Raw genomic sequence first — 15,669 nt, 5'->3', positions numbered from 1 at the left:
ACAAATACTGTGTCTGCTACAGTGAGTCTGTGAGCTTTGCTATGAATATCGTGATTCAATTTTTGATTACTGATTCCTCTTTACCTTCCCTTCTAAATTTGGAAGACACCTTATGCATAGGTGGCATTTCATCAATAATTCAGACGGTGTTGAACCCGTAGTCGAATGCGGCATTGTATGATAACTGAAAAGGAAGCAGGAAAATCGAGTTTCTTGAGTACCTTCTGATAACCTCTTCATTCCAGATTTGAAAGGTTGCACAGCCGTCTCAACTAAACCATTTGATGAGGGATGGTAAGGGGCTGTTTTAATATGTCTGATTGCATTTAAATTCATGAATCTCTGAAACTCTGTCCTGGTAAACACTGTACTATTATCAGAAATTATGGCTTCTGGTAGGCCATATGTGCTAAAGAAATGATGCAGCTTTTCGATGGTTGCACTCGATGTTGGTGATCTGACTTTGTATACATCCATCCATTAGAAGGTGCATCTACGATCAACAAAAACATGGTACCTAAGAATAGTCCTTCATAATCAATGTGTAGTCTAACCCAGGGTCAACCAGGGCACTTCCACGGATGCAGTGGAGCTGAAAGACAACTTCAGTTGTTGTTAACACTGGAGACAGTGTTTGACCATGCTTTCAATGTCACTGTCAATGCCTCTCACCAGACATAGCTTCGCACAAGCATTTTCATCTTTGATATGCCTGGATGTGCACTGTGGAGCTCTGTCAAGGGTGGTTCTCTTCCTTGTGAAGGGATGACAACTCTTGATCCCCACAAGATTCCATCTTGACAACTTAACTCTATTTTTCGGGCATGGAATTGCCTCATCTCTTCAGATGACCACCCTGGCATTACAACATCTCTGATTTTCGACAAAATTGGATCTTTGTTCGTCCAATTTCTAATTTGCTTTGCACACACAGGCGAAGAATCCAAGAAATTCAGTACTAGTGCAACTCCTTGTGGCACTGGAGCATGTACAATGCTCTCTGGTAATGGGAGACGACTGAGTGCATTCGCATTTGCAATATGTACGCCAGGACATAAAGGTATACTCATACCCAGATAATATCGAAGCCCAATTCTTGCTCAATGCTTGAATTCTTGCTGATGCTATTGGCGGAATGGCCTTATCCTCACTAAATAAACCCATTAATGGCTTTTGGTCTGACACAATGGTGGAATGTTGTCCATGCAGATACTGGTGGAATTTCTCCACTTCGAATATCACCGATAAACCTTTCTTTTCTAGCTGGGAATGACCCTTCTCAGCTCCAGAGAGGGTTCTGGAGACAGAGCCAATTGGCCTTTCTGATCTATCTTCCATTCACCACCAGCTCCCACACCATGGCCAGGATATTGAGGTCGGCGAGTGGGCTTGGGGGGGTGGGGGGGGCAGGGCCTGCTCGCCGATGCTTAAAAGGATGATGTTGGGTGGCACTCCAGACGACACCCCACTTCATTTCAATTTTCACACTGGCAGGGGCGCAGCCGAATCAGCTGTACACCCGCTGACCTGTCAACGGCCTATTGAGGCCATTTAAAAACTAATTCAACTAACTAATGGACCTGCCCGTCCAACCTTAAGGTTGGCGTGCAGGCTGGGAGACCTGGCGGGCTTCAGAAAAAGCATGAAACCTCATCCACGGGCGGGATGAGGTTTCATGTAGCTTTTTAAAAATTTAATAAAAGTTTGAATAAAAGTGATGAACATGTCCCAACTCATGTGACAGTGTCACTTGAGGGGACACGTCAGGGAAATTTTATTTTTCTGCATTGTCCATTTTTGAATTTGGTACTGATCTCCCTGAGGCAGCACTTAGCCTCAGGGAGGTGAGTGCGCTTTTTCGTGCGCATATGCGAAAGAGCACACTCCCGGCTCAGGGAATTCCACCCCCCTTCCCTGCCCACACAGGGAGTGCATAGCGCTTTCTGGTGGACGTCACACCTTAATTGGCCCACCCACGTAAAATGGCGGCGCGCCCCCAATTAGGGGCGCTGATCAGAGGTGCGCCTGCACGCGCTTGCTCCTGCACTTCCCCCCGATGGGGGGAAAATTCTTTCCCTGGAGAAGCATCACATGTTAATACCAATTCTTTCGAAGGGCTGTGGTGTACCAATAAACATTACAAACGCAACAGTTTCTTTACTTTCACAAAGGCTTCTTCCTGCTGTGAATTCCATGACCAACGGTGATTCTTTGTTAACAACAAGTGTAATGTCCTAACACTGTTGACAAGTTTGGCAGGAAGTGGCTAAAATAGTTGATCATACCCAGGAAAGACTTAAGTTCGGTTACACTGGATGGAGAGGGCGCATCTTTGATTGCCCTAACTTTCTCTTCTACTGGATACAAACCAGTGGCATCCACCCTGTGACCCCGGTAAGTCACTTCTGGGCCTGAATTTTTCCCGCATCGGGCAGGCTCGGCGGGAGTGGGTGGGGGCAGTCACGGAGCCGACTGCTGCCCTCAATCGGCTCCGCACCGCCATTTTATGTGGGAGGGCCAATTAAGGCCCACCCAGCATAATACATGAGCGGTAGCGCTACCTGTGTGGGCGGGAGGAGGAGGGAGAGTCGGGTCCAGCGCACTTCCACGCATGCGCGTGAAAGAGAGCTTCAATGTCCCTGAGGCACGGAGTTCCCTCACGGAGATTGAAGCCTTTTTGAAAAAAATAAACGAATGGAATAAAAATTTAATGAAACATGTCCCCTCATGTGACTGTGTCACATGAGAAGGGACATATTTTTATTTTTCAGAGAAACATTTTATTTAATTTGTAAAAGCTTTAGGAAACCTCATCCCGCTCATGGATAAGGATTCCTAAAAATTGTAAAGGCCGCTTGGCCTTTTCACCTGCCCGCCAACTGTAAGGTTGGACAGGCTGTGTAAACTTGGCATTAATTCATTTGTTAATGGCCTTAACAGGCCTATCAATTATTGGCGGGCGTGCAGCCAACTCCGGCACGCGCCCACCGAATGAAGCATCGTGAGACAGCGTGATGATGTTGAGCTACACGCCTGACGTCATTGTGCATCGCTTTGCATGCCGGCATGTTGGGCCCGCCCCCGCATGCCCACTCTATAATCCTGGCCCTGGTGCTTGGAATGTACAATTTTCTTTCTTTAATCGTATGCTGGCTTCCAAGAATCTTCTCAGCACCTCTTCCAGGTTGGCCAAGTATTCAGTCTTGGTTGACACTGCGATCAGAACATCATCTAGGTATACTACCACTTGGGGAAGCCCTTGCAAAAGACCCTCCATTGTCCTTTGGAAGATTGCACATATGGACAACATTCCAAAGAGTAGACGAGTACATTGGTAAAGACCCTTGTGCGTGTTGATGGATACATACCCTCTAGATATGCTATCCAGCTCTAATTGTTAGTAAGCACAGCTGATATCCAATTTTGTATAGGATTTGCCTCCAGATTGTTTTGCATATAAGCTGTCTATCCTCGGAATAGGATACTTATCTAGTTTTAGACACTGGTAATGTGGCGGTGCCCTTTACCTGTATAGATTCTCCAATCTATGTCTTCAATTTAGTGGTTGTCCGCTCCAGAATCAGTGATATTTAAATGTGTGCTCTCCCACCACTGTGGTTGAGGCTACCTCCATTATTAGTGGCTTCTCATTAACTTGGACTGTGGCAGTGACAGGTTCAGTTTTTACAGCGATGACGTTATACAGGGAATAGATGCTGGTATCGGCAGCGTCAGGTTTTGCTGTATATTCAATTCAGTCATGTTGGTTTGCTGTTTTATGGGCTGTTCTGACTTCACCCTGCATTGCCTTACTATGTGACCTTTCTTATGCCTCCTTGAATCTGCAGGTGTCCAGTCCGTGGTCACCCCCACATCTATAACAAATTAACCTTAGAGTCGCTGCAGAAGTGTTTCCACTAGTTCCGGGATTTTCCGTGCCCGCCGGCTTGGGCATGTTCAGTGGCGTGAGCGGACAATATGGTGTGATCAGTTCCACGGCAACATAAAAACAGTTCACGATTGTCCGCTCAGTCTGTTGGTGACGGGCTGTGTTCCCCGCCATCGGACGCTGGGAACTTCATTCTAAAAATCAGCATATCATTATTCAGCCTGCCCGCCGGAATCATCCCCACCCACTGGATCGTCCATCCACGCTGGTGGGATAGCACACCAATGTAGAACATGTCTTGACAAGTGTGACATGCAGAAGTCGGGACTTACCCGCCAGAACTTTCCTCCTATCGCGGACACCCGAGGAGCAGAAGATGCCGGAGCCCAACAGCAATGGCACACTGGAGGAACATCCATGGCATGCTGGGTGGATTCTCATGGACATGGCTCTGCTGTGAAGCAGCGCATGGAAGTTGGATAAACACCTTTGACGCTCACAATGGGTGATGGCTGAGGGGGTGAGAGAGGAAGGGCTAGGATTGGCTGGGAGAGGAAGAGGTGTCAGAGGTGTGAGGTTGTGAGCAGAGGAATGAAGGTGTCGGGGGGGATGGTTGGGAGGAGGAAGGCAGAATGGGGTTTGGGGGGGGGAAGGAGGAGGGATAACAGGGGAGAGGACCACAACTGGAGAGGTGGGTGTAAGGGGCCTGGAAGGTGCAAGGGAAGGAGTGCAGGGAGGGGAGGGTGTCTGGGGTCAGGAAGGGTTGCGGAGAGGGGACAGTGTCCAGGAGGAGGAAGGGGTGCATGAGGGGTGGTGAGTAAGGGTTGAGGAAGAAGTAAGAGTGGAGGAAGGAATCAGGAAAGGGTTAGGAGTAAGGCTGGAGGAAGAACTGAGGCTGGAGGAAGAGGTAAGGCTGTAGGAAGGAGTCGGGAGTGGGGAGGGACTAAGGGTGGCTGAAGAGGTAAGGGTGGAGGAAGGAGTCAGGAAGGGGGAGGGACTAAGTGGGGCGGCGGGGGAGGGTAGTCTGGGGGGGAGGGGCAGGGGTAGGAGGATTAGGAAGGCGGAAGGGGTTCCGGGTGGGGTGAAGGGGTGCGAAGAGGGGAAGGAGGAAGTCGGGTGGTGAATGTGGGAAGGACGGGAACGTGCACATTCACCTGGACATCCTCGAAGGAAAGGGCTGGTAGGTCATGGAAGGGAGGTGGAAGGTGATGCGAGAGGGGTCAACTGTGACTGGGGAGAGGAAATGGGTGACTGGGACAGGGTAAGGGTCAGGGGAGCGAAAGTAGAACTGAATTAGCACCATGCTGCCCAAATCGAAAGTGAAACACGGGTCGTGGTGGATGAGATCAGGAGCTGCATGGGAGTGTGATCAGTGGGTGGGCGGAGACGCAGGTCAGTTCAGATGGACAATTGAAAGGGAACCACAGCAGGCAGCATTGAAAATGCTCAGGATATTGAGGTAAGTGTGAAAAGCTGAGGATCCGCCTATGTTTGAGACTGCTTATATGAGGATCCGAAAGGTACTGCCACACACACACACACACACACACACACACACACACACATGCACTTTTCCCTCCAAAACCACTCGTGGGCTGGCTGCTCCCTCTGTGGTGATGGGTCTTCTGGGCTACTTATTTCCACCCCTTCAATGGAGGAGGAGTCCTCTTGGCTGCAGATGAGGATGTGGATGGAGCTTAGAGACTGGCTGGCTGAGGGTGTTGGTCCCTGTGAACCAAAGTAGAGATAATTAGTGCATGGCAGCAGAGTCAAAAGCAGGAGAGAGAGCACTCAAAGTTGCGTTGAGAGAGGGGTGATGTGGTGCAGGGTCCTCATGTGGGTGTTCGCTGCCGACCTCACCGTCGCCACAGGCAAGATCCATATCCTCACCAGTCAGCGCGATGGCCACTCCACCCCTGGTCTGGGATCTCTCCCTGCTGATGTGAGCAGGCTTCTCCTGCATGAAAACAGATAGAGAGAGTGTGAGCAGGACACATGACATTGTCTACAATGTTTGTGTGGTGAGCGGTGCCATGGACAGGATGAGGTTACGAGCTCGAGAAGGTATGAGCCTGATGGGGATGTGAGGGTGTGTGTGAGAGTTAGTGGTGTTGTCCCTTGAGGTGTGAGGTCCCTGTGGATGTGTGATGGGTTTGTGAGTGAGTGAGTTGAGAGCAATGAGAAGAGTGAGTTAACCTGGAGGAACAGATGAGACCATTTGTCCTGTAGTAGCGCTGGTGGCTGTCCTCTTTTGCAGGACATTGGCGCTGACCACTACCTCCTAAGCCTGGTTGGTAATGTCCCTGCCCATCCTGTGGCCAGAGCGGGGGTAGAGGACATTACGGTGGGCCTCCATGGTGTTCAAAAGGCGTTCCAGTGATGTGTCATCAAACCTGGGGGCTGCAGTCATTTTGCCTTTTGTGGACATCTTCCCTGCAGTAGTTGTGGGCTGGAAGCATTGAGATGTTTGCACACGCCTGGTTATTAAATATGGCGTCCGGCATGATGAAGCGGCAAGATGATGGCAAATGCCAGCCTGCCCCCCATTGAAACAGTGTGTTTCCCGGGAATGCATAAATAATGTGGCAGGTCTGGGATGATACTGCGTGACAATCCACCATCATGGCCGGCGGGTAAAGCGTCATTTTACCCACCCGCTAACACACTTAATGCAAATCTGAGATGATTTCACCCTAGGCCATTTTGTTTTTCTAACAGTGCCTCTCACTTTGCTGCTGTGTCTCTGGTTTTTGCACCACAACCGGCGGTAGGTTCCCACTGCAGATGAAGAACAGCACCATGTTGTGCATGTTGCAAAGCCTGCGAGCCTCTCGCAGCACCTTCCATGGCTAGTGCTATTTCAAGGACCTTGCTCAGGTCACGGACATCTGTAGAGCAGAAGATGCTGGATCCCTATAACTACTGGACCCTGCAGGAACATGTGCGTCGCATGCAGGGTGGATCCTCATGGACATGGCTCCACCGCAAAGCAGCACACGGAAGGTGGGAGGTTGCCATTGATGCTTCGGTTTGGCTTCAGAACATCACGATCCTAAGCCATGGGCTGCTATGGATGATCGGTGATGGGGGAGAGAAAGGTCCAGCTGTGAGTGGGAAAGGAAGGTGTACTGGAGGGTGGGTGAGGTTGGAATAGGGGACACAAGTGTGTCGGGAGGTTGAAGTTGAGGATGACGAAAGTGTCGGGAGATAAGGCTGGGGGGAGGGGGGGAGGAGGGAGTATGGGGGAGCAGTATTTAATGGGGGAGAATGTGGCAAGTGGGGAGGTAGGTGCAAGGGAGGAAGGTGTAAGGGAGGGAATTTTGAGGGGGGAAGGAGTTTGGAGGGGGGAAGGAGTTCACGGGTGAAGGAATCCGGGGGGAGTGAAAGGAGTTTTGGAGAGGGGAACGAGTCCAGGGGGAGGAAGAAGTTCGGGGGGAGGAAGAAGTTGGGGGAAGGAAGGACTTTGGAGGGCAGAAGAAGTAAGGGTGAAGGAGGGAGTAAGAGTGGAAGTCCAGGTGAATGTGCAAAGAAGGAGTCTGTGGAGTCAATGACTGCCTTCTGGGAAGCGAACTGAGGCTGGGCATGGTAGGATGGAGAGGGAAGCAGAGTGAGCCGGAAGGGTGGGGATATGAGGGTGCAACGGTAGTGGTAGAAGGGATGGCGAGGGTGATTGGTGGGGACTCGGAGGCAGACATGGTCCCTGGAGGTGGGAAGGAGGAGGTCAGGGGGTCAATGTAAATGGGAGTGGGATTCTCAGACGGTAGTGAATGTGCACGTTCACCCGGACATCCTAGAAAGAAAAGGGTTTGGGTTAGTTGGTGAAGGTGGGGAGGTGGAAGGTGATGCCAGGGGCGTTGACAGTGATGGGGAAAGGACATGAATGACTGGGGGAGGGGAAAGGACGGGGGAGCTGAGCAGAAATATGACTATTACTGTTTTTCTCAAATTGAAAGTGAGCGGAGCCTCGTGTTGAACGGGCACAGGTGCTGATGGGAGTGTGGTCATTGGGTGGTCAGTGGGTGGGCGGTGATACAGGTCAGCTCAGATGGACAACTGAAAGAGAACCTCAGCAGGACAGCATTGAAAATGTTCAGGACAGTGAGGTGAGGATGATGGATGAAGGCTCCGCGTGCGTGGGAGAGTGCTTGCACGAGGCTCCGAAAGGCCCTGCCCCACACACACTTCCCCCTCCAGATACACTCGTGGTTTGGCCATGTGCAGCTGAAGTGCTAGAGAGAGGGGTCGGAAATGCAGGGGGACGACTCCCAAATCCTGTAAATGAAGCTGAAAGACAACATTACACATTTTCGGTAATAGTGAATATATTTTCAGATTATAAACTGACAAAATGTGTTCACCTGTGTAACCACTTGTGATCAGAAATTCTTAACTTTTCCAGGCCTGCCACTTCTTCTAGGTGCTGCCCTGACATCCACAGCAGGGGTGGAGACAGCTTGTGCAATGGTTGGTCCTGTTGCCTCTGATGACTTTGGCATGTGTCCTCTGGAGAGCTGAGGCCTTGAGGAACCTGATTTGCTTTGGCTGTCCTCCTGTGGGCCAACTGTTCCCTCTGCAGTGACCAAGGATAAGGTTGAGGGGGCCACAGGCAAAGGGGACTCGGAGGGAGAGGACAGCCTCTGAGATTCCTGAGTGGATAACCAGGGGGTCCAGCTGCCGCTCCTCCTCCCTTCGGTGCCCGAGGGCCCCAGCCTGACTGCTAGAGGGGAAGGAGTACCTGGAGGGATGTCTAGATGCCCCGTTTCCCTCTCGCATTGCCACTACACGTACTCACCCATGGCTACCGCAATGGAGTGCAAGTCTGCATGCATCTCCGTGTTCTGCTGGACCAGGGTCTCTATGGCGTCCGCCACTTTTCCCATGGAGACCTCCATGCGTGCACATGTGGGCAGCACTTTATGAGACAGCAGGGAGAAACACTCCTCCGACACTTGTGCCATTCAGTTGAGGGTTTACAACAGCTCTGCATGATGTTCCCCTGCCTTCTGCTGACTCTCCATGATGGGTTGTAAGGCCAAATCCAGAGGCTCAACATCTGACTCAGACCTCACAGATGTCTCTTCTCCAGCAGTCCTCTGAGTGCCAGGGGCCTCGGCTGAATCTGCCTCCTCCTGCTGCAGACATGTGTCCATATGGTGATCACCAGATTGTGAACCTGAGCCTGTTCTAGATCTAGGTCCCACCGAGGTGTGTGTCTCTGCGCTGGTGGAGGGTGTGGGTAAGCACTGTGATGGGTCTTCCAGGTTGCTTATTTCCAGCTCGTCAATGGAGGAGGTGTCCTCTTGGCTGGAGGTGAGGACATGGATGGAGCTGAGGGATTACTTGGCTGAGGGTGTCAGTTACTTGGTAGAGCTCCCTGTGAACCAAAGTAGAGATAATTATTGCAAAGCAACAGAGTCAAAAACAGGACAGAGAGCACTCACAGTTGCGTTGAGAGAGGGATGATGTGGTGCAGGATCCTCTCGAGGGTATTTGCCACTGATCTCACTGTCGCCGCAGGCATGGTCTACATTTTCACAGTCAGCGCGATGGCACACTCCTCAAAGTAAGTGAGGGGCCTAATGTGGGCCACTCCATGCCCCCTTTCCCCCCGCCGGTCTGGGACCTGTCCCTGCAGATGTGAGCAGTCTTCTCCTGCATGAAAACAGATGGAGAGAGTGTGAACAGGACACATGGCACTGCAGGGAATGTTTGTGTGATGAGCGGAGCTATGGGCAGGATGATGAGGGATCTCGAGAGGATATGAGCCTGATGGAGATGTGAGGGTGTGTGAGAGTTAGTGGTGTTGACCCTTGAGGTGTGAGATCCCCGTGGATGTGGTTTGTGAGTGTGTGTGTTGAGAGTGATGATGTGGTTGACTTACCCTGGTGGAATGGATGAGAGCATTCATCCTCTTCCTGCACTGGGTGGCTGACCTCCTCTGTTCTGTGGTGGTGCTGGCTGCCACTGTCACTGCCTCCCAGGCCGGATTGGTGACTCTGGTGGACCTCCTGCGGCCAGAATGGGGTAGATGACATTGTGGCAGCCTTCCATTGCATCCAGTGGGCGCCCCAGAGAGGTATTGCTAAATTTGGGGGCTGCCGTCTTCTTTGCTTTTGAGGCCATCTGTTGCCTGGAGCAGTCCTGGTTTGAAGAGGTGGAGTAGGTATCTGCTCTGAATCGCTTTAAATATGGCTCCCAGAACGAGGAAGCACTGAGGTCACATCATGGCTGGAAAATCCAATCCCGCCCACCAGCCATCCGGTGTGTTTCCCATGAATGCATAATTAATGAGGCGGGACATGCCGGGAATGGGACGATAGGGCGCGAAAAGCTGCCATTGTGGCCAACGGGTAAAATGTCCTTTTTTCTGGCTGCCATCGCACTTTGTGCAAATCTGGGGTACATCTTTTCCCTCTTGTAAACCTGAAGATGTTATTTTAAATTAAACCATCCTAAACAACAAATGTAGTCATTTCTCAGAATTCAGTTTGTCCATTTTCTCCAAGAACAGAAATAGTCTTTGAGATATGGAAATCTCTGATAATGGCGTTGCAATCTCCGAATTTGAGGCTATGGCTCTGTGTAATCAGCTCGGTTGCATGAACTTGTGAGACATTTCATCTTGAAGTTGTACTGATGAAAATGTTCTGACCATCTGTAGATGTGTAGATGTTGATGATCAGATCCTGACATGGTTAATAATGGTTAACTGTTTGGTGGTTGCTGCACAGAGTGAACTTTCTGCCATTGAAGTACATTTGCCAATGTTCACAAGTGTAGATGAAGGCTAGTGCTTCCTGCCCTCCAGTAGAGTATTTGCATTCAGTTTCTGACAACGTCTAAGTGATTGATCATTCACTTCCTTCAATGTGGGTTGAATGCATGAGGAGTGGCAGATCTTCACCTTTAATGTATCAAAGGCTGTTTGCTGTGTAATTGTCCATTCCCATTGTGCATCTTTGCACAGCAGCTTCTGAAGAGGCTCTGCATACTTAGCATCGATTTTGTGATAAAAGTCGGTTGTACCAAGGAACGATGCCAACTCTTTCATGTTGGACAATGTCAGAAACACATGAATGGCTTTGATGTTGTGTGTAGGCTTCACTCCAGCTGCTTTCACTCTGTACCTGACAAAGTCAATCTTGGGTGCCGCGAATGTGCATTTGCCCTTGTTGAGTGTTAAATTGTGTTGTGCGTGTCGAGTGAGCACCACTGATAATTATTGTTTGTGTTCTATTTGGTCCCTTCCATGCACAGTGATGTCGTCAAGTACTGACAAGACTGACAAAATGATCTTCTAGAATGTGCTAAGTGCTGAACTTAGCCCATAGGGCGTTCTGTGGTACTGTGGTAAGATATCAGCTTTTCTCTGCTAGTGGTATCTGGATATAGCTTTATTGCATGTTGAGCAATGAGAAGACTGTGGAATCAGGAAATAATGTTGATAGTTTATGGATTGGAGGAAGTGGATACTTGTCTGGAATGAGAGCTTTGTTGCCCGTCTTAAAGTCAATGCATTGTCTAAGTTTGCCAATTTTGCGTTGTGCAATGACTAGGTTTGATATCCACTGTGATGAGTCGATTTGCTTGATGATACCATCTGCTTCTCATCATTCCAGCTTCTGTGACACTTTGGCACGGATTGTGAACAACAACTGTCACAGATTTTGTGAAACTGGTGGAATTGATGTGTCAACACGAGGAGAATGACAGTACCGTTTAATCTCCTAAAATCCAGTATGTAAGGAAGGATACCGATGTGTGTAGTCTATGTCATCGATCACGTTAATGTTTGATCAGGTGGGATCTACAGGTTTTTAAAAAATTCTTTCATGCATGTGGGCATCTCTGGCTAGGATAGCATTTATTGCCCCTCCCTAATTGTCCTTGAGAATGTGGTGGTGAACTGCCTTCTTGAGCTGCTGCAGTCTATGTGGTGTAGTTATACACAAAGTGCTGTTCTGGGGTGAGTTCCAGGATTTTGACCCAATGACAGTGAAGGAATGGCAATATATTTCCAAGTGAGGATGGTGTGTGTCTTGGAGGTGAACTTGCAGGTGGTGGTGTTCCCATCCATCTGCTGCCCTTGTCCTTCTAGGTGGTGGAGGTCGCAGGTTTGGATGATGCTGTCTAAGGAGTTTTGGTGAGATGCTGCAGTGCATCTTGCAGATGGTACACACTGCTGCTACTGTGCGTCAGTGGTGGAGGGAGTGAATGTTGAAGATGGTGGATAGGGTGCCAACTAAACAAGCTGCTTTGTCTTGGATGGTGTTGAGCTTCTTGAGTGATGGTGGAGCTGCACTCATCCAGGCAAGTAGAAAGTATTCCATCACATTCCTGACTTGTGCCTAGTAGATGTTTATTAGGTTTTAGGGAGTCAGGAGGTGCGTTACTCACTGCTGAATTCCCAGCCTCTGACATGCTCTTGAAGCCACAGTATTTATATGGCTGGTCCAATTCAGTTTCTGATCAATGTTAGTCCCCAGGATGTTGATAGTGGGGGATTCAGTGATGGTAATGAATGTCAGTAAAGCTCTTGAATGTCAAGGGGAGATAGTTGGATTCTCTCTTATTGGATATGGTCATTGCTTAGCACTTGTGTGGCATAAATGTTACATGCCACTTATCAGCCCAAGCCTGAATGTTGTCTAAGTCCTGTTGCATTTGGACATGGACTACTTCAGTATCTGAGGAGTCATGAATGGTGCTGAGCATTGTGCAATCATCAGCGAACATCCCCACTTCTGTCCTTAGGAGGGAATGTTATTGATGAAGCAGCTGAAGATGGTTGGGCCGAGGACACTATCCTGAGGAACTCCTGCAGTGATGTCTTAGGACTGCAATGGTTGACCTCCAACAATTACAACCATCTTCCTTTGTGCTAGTTATAACTCCAACCAACGATTTCAGTTTTGCTAGGGCTCCTTGATGTGTCACTCAGTCAAATGCTGCCTTGATGTCAAGGGCAGTCACTCTCACCTCACCTCTGAGGTTCAACTCTTTTGTCCATGTTTGGACCAAGGCTGTAATGAGGTCAGGAGCTGAGTGGCCCTGGCGGAACATAAACTGAGTTTCAGCAAGCAGGCTATTGTTGAGTAAGTGCCGCTTGATAGCACTGTCAACGACATTTTCCATCACTTTGCTGGTGATGGAGAGTAGACTGATGGGGCAGTAATTGGCCGGGTTGGATTTCTCCTGCTTTTTGCAGACAGGACATACCTGGGCAATTTTCCACGTTGCTGGGTAAATGCCAGCATTGTAGGTGTACTGGAACAGCTTGGCTAGGGGCGCGGCTGGTTTTGGAGCACAAATCGTCAGTACTATTGCTGAAATATTGTCAGGGTCCATAGTCTTTGCAGGATCCTGTGCCTTCAGCCGTTTCTTGAAATCACAAGGAGTGAATTGAATTGGCTGAAGACTGGCATCTGTGATGCTGGGGATCTCCGGACGAGGCCGAGATGGATCATCCACTCAGCAGTTCTGGTTGAAGATGGTTGCAAATGCTTCAACCTTTTATTTGCACTGATGGGCTGGGCTCCCCCATCATTTAGTTTTGAGATATTTGTGTTTAATTGTCCACTGCCATTTACAACATTTATGTGGCAGGACTGCAGAGCTTAGATCTGACCTGTTGATTGTGGATTTGCTTAGCCCTGTCTATTGCATGTTGCTTCAGTTGTTTGGCATGCAAGTAGTCCCGTGTTGTAGCTTCACCAGGTTGACACCTCATTTTTAGGTATGCCTGGTGCTGCTCCTGGCATGCCTTCCTGCACTCTTCATTGAAACAGGGTTGATCCCTTGGCTTGATTGTAATGGTAGAGTGGGGGATATGCTGGGCCATTAGGGTACAGGCTGTAGTTGAGTACTATTCTGCTGCTGCTAATGGGCCATAGTGCGTCGTAGATGCCCAGTTTTGAGTTGCTAGATCTGTTCATAATCTCTCCCATTTAGCAGAGCGGTAGTGCCACACAACATGATGGAAGGTATCCTGAATGCGAAGATGGGGTTTCATCTTCACAAGGTGTGCAGTGGTCACTCCTACCAATAATGTCATGGACAGATGCATCTGCAACAGGTAGATTCATAGGATGAGGTCAAATAGGTTTTTTCTTCTTGTTGGTTTCCTCAGCACCTGCTGCAGACCCAGTCGAACAGATATGCCCTTTAGAACTCGGCCAGTTCGGTCAGTAGTGGTGCTACCGAGCCACTCTTGGTGAAGGACATTGAAGTACATTATGTGCCCTTGCCAACCTCAGTGCTTCTTCAAAATAGTGTTCAACATGGGGAGTACTGATTCATCAGCTGATGGGGGATCGCACACGATGGTAACCCAACAGGAGGTTCCTTGCCCATGTTTGACCTGATGCCATGAGACTTCATTGGGTCCAGAATTAATGTTCAGGACTTCAACGGCATCTCCCTCCCAAATGTATACCACTGTGCCAACACCCCTGGTGGGTCTGTCTTGTCGGTGCAAGGGATGCCAGGGATGGTTGATGGTGGTGTCTGGGAATTGTAAGGTATGATTCCGTGTGTATGACTATGTCAGGCTGTTGCTTGACTAGTCTGTGAGACAGTTCATTGGCACAAGTCCCCAGGTGGTTAGTAAGGAGACCTTTGCACGGTTGACAGGGCTCAGTGTGCTGTTGTCATTTCCAGTGCCAAAGGCGATGCCGAGTGGTCCATCCGATTTCATTCCTTTTAGACTTTGTCGCGGTTTGATAAAACTGAATGTCTTGCTAGGCCACTTCAGAGGGCATTTAAGAGTTAACGATATTGCTGTGGGTCTGGAGTCACATGTCGGCCAGACCAGATAAGAACAGCAAATTTCCTTCCCTAAAGGACATTAGTGATCCAGATGGGTTTTTACAGCAATCAACAATGGTGTCATGATCACTTCTATTGTGACCATCTTTTTAATTCCAGATTTATTCATTGAATTTAAATTCCACCAGCTGCTGTGATGAGATTTGAACCGGAGCATTAGCCTGTTTGAAGCCAAGCCTATCAAAAGATTTACCTCCATAACGCTTTAGCCACCTGGAAAATGAACCTGTAGAGGGTGATGTTTTTGTAGCATACGGAAACTGTGATCATTCCCAAAACTGGAATAATTGAGTTGTAGTAAGCTTGAAGAATGTCTGTTGCAGGATGAGAGGAAGTTGTGAAAAATACCTATGGTAGATTTTGTCACTCAATGGAGATACTTTAGAGAGCATAAGAAATAGTTACAGGTGTGGACTACATGGACTATTGAACCTGCTCCACCATTCAATATGACCATGGCTGATCTTGGGCTTGCCTGCCCCCATATCTCTTAATTCCCTGTGATACCAAAAATCTGCCTATCCCAGCCTTAAATGCATTTAACAATTGGGCATCCACAATGCTCTCGGGTAGGGAATTCCAAATATTCACAACCCTTTGAGTGAAGTAATTTCTCTGCATTGGAGTTCTAAATGATCGGTCCCTTATCCTGAGTCTGTGCCCCTGTATTTTAGATTCCCCGACCAATGGAAACAATGGGGAGAATTTTTGGTTCGGCGAGTGGGGGCGTAAAATGAGGCAGGGTGATGTCGGGCGTGTATCCCGACATCACCACGCGTCATTTAGGTTTTCAGTTTGGCGGGCGCGCAGCCGAGTCTGTTAAGGCCATTAATTAACTAATTAAGGCTATTGAGAAAGCTGCCTCAGGGAGATTTCTGCGCACTCCTGACTCAGGGAACCCACCCCCCTGACCGCATGGGAAGCGCACAGCACTTCTGGGCGTGCATCACGCT

This window comes from Cetorhinus maximus, chromosome 11, assembly GCF_964194155.1.
Source record: "Cetorhinus maximus chromosome 11, sCetMax3.hap1.1, whole genome shotgun sequence".
In the NCBI taxonomy this organism is placed as follows: Eukaryota; Metazoa; Chordata; class Chondrichthyes; order Lamniformes; family Cetorhinidae; genus Cetorhinus; species Cetorhinus maximus.
Note: the sequence above shows the minus strand (reverse complement) of the source record.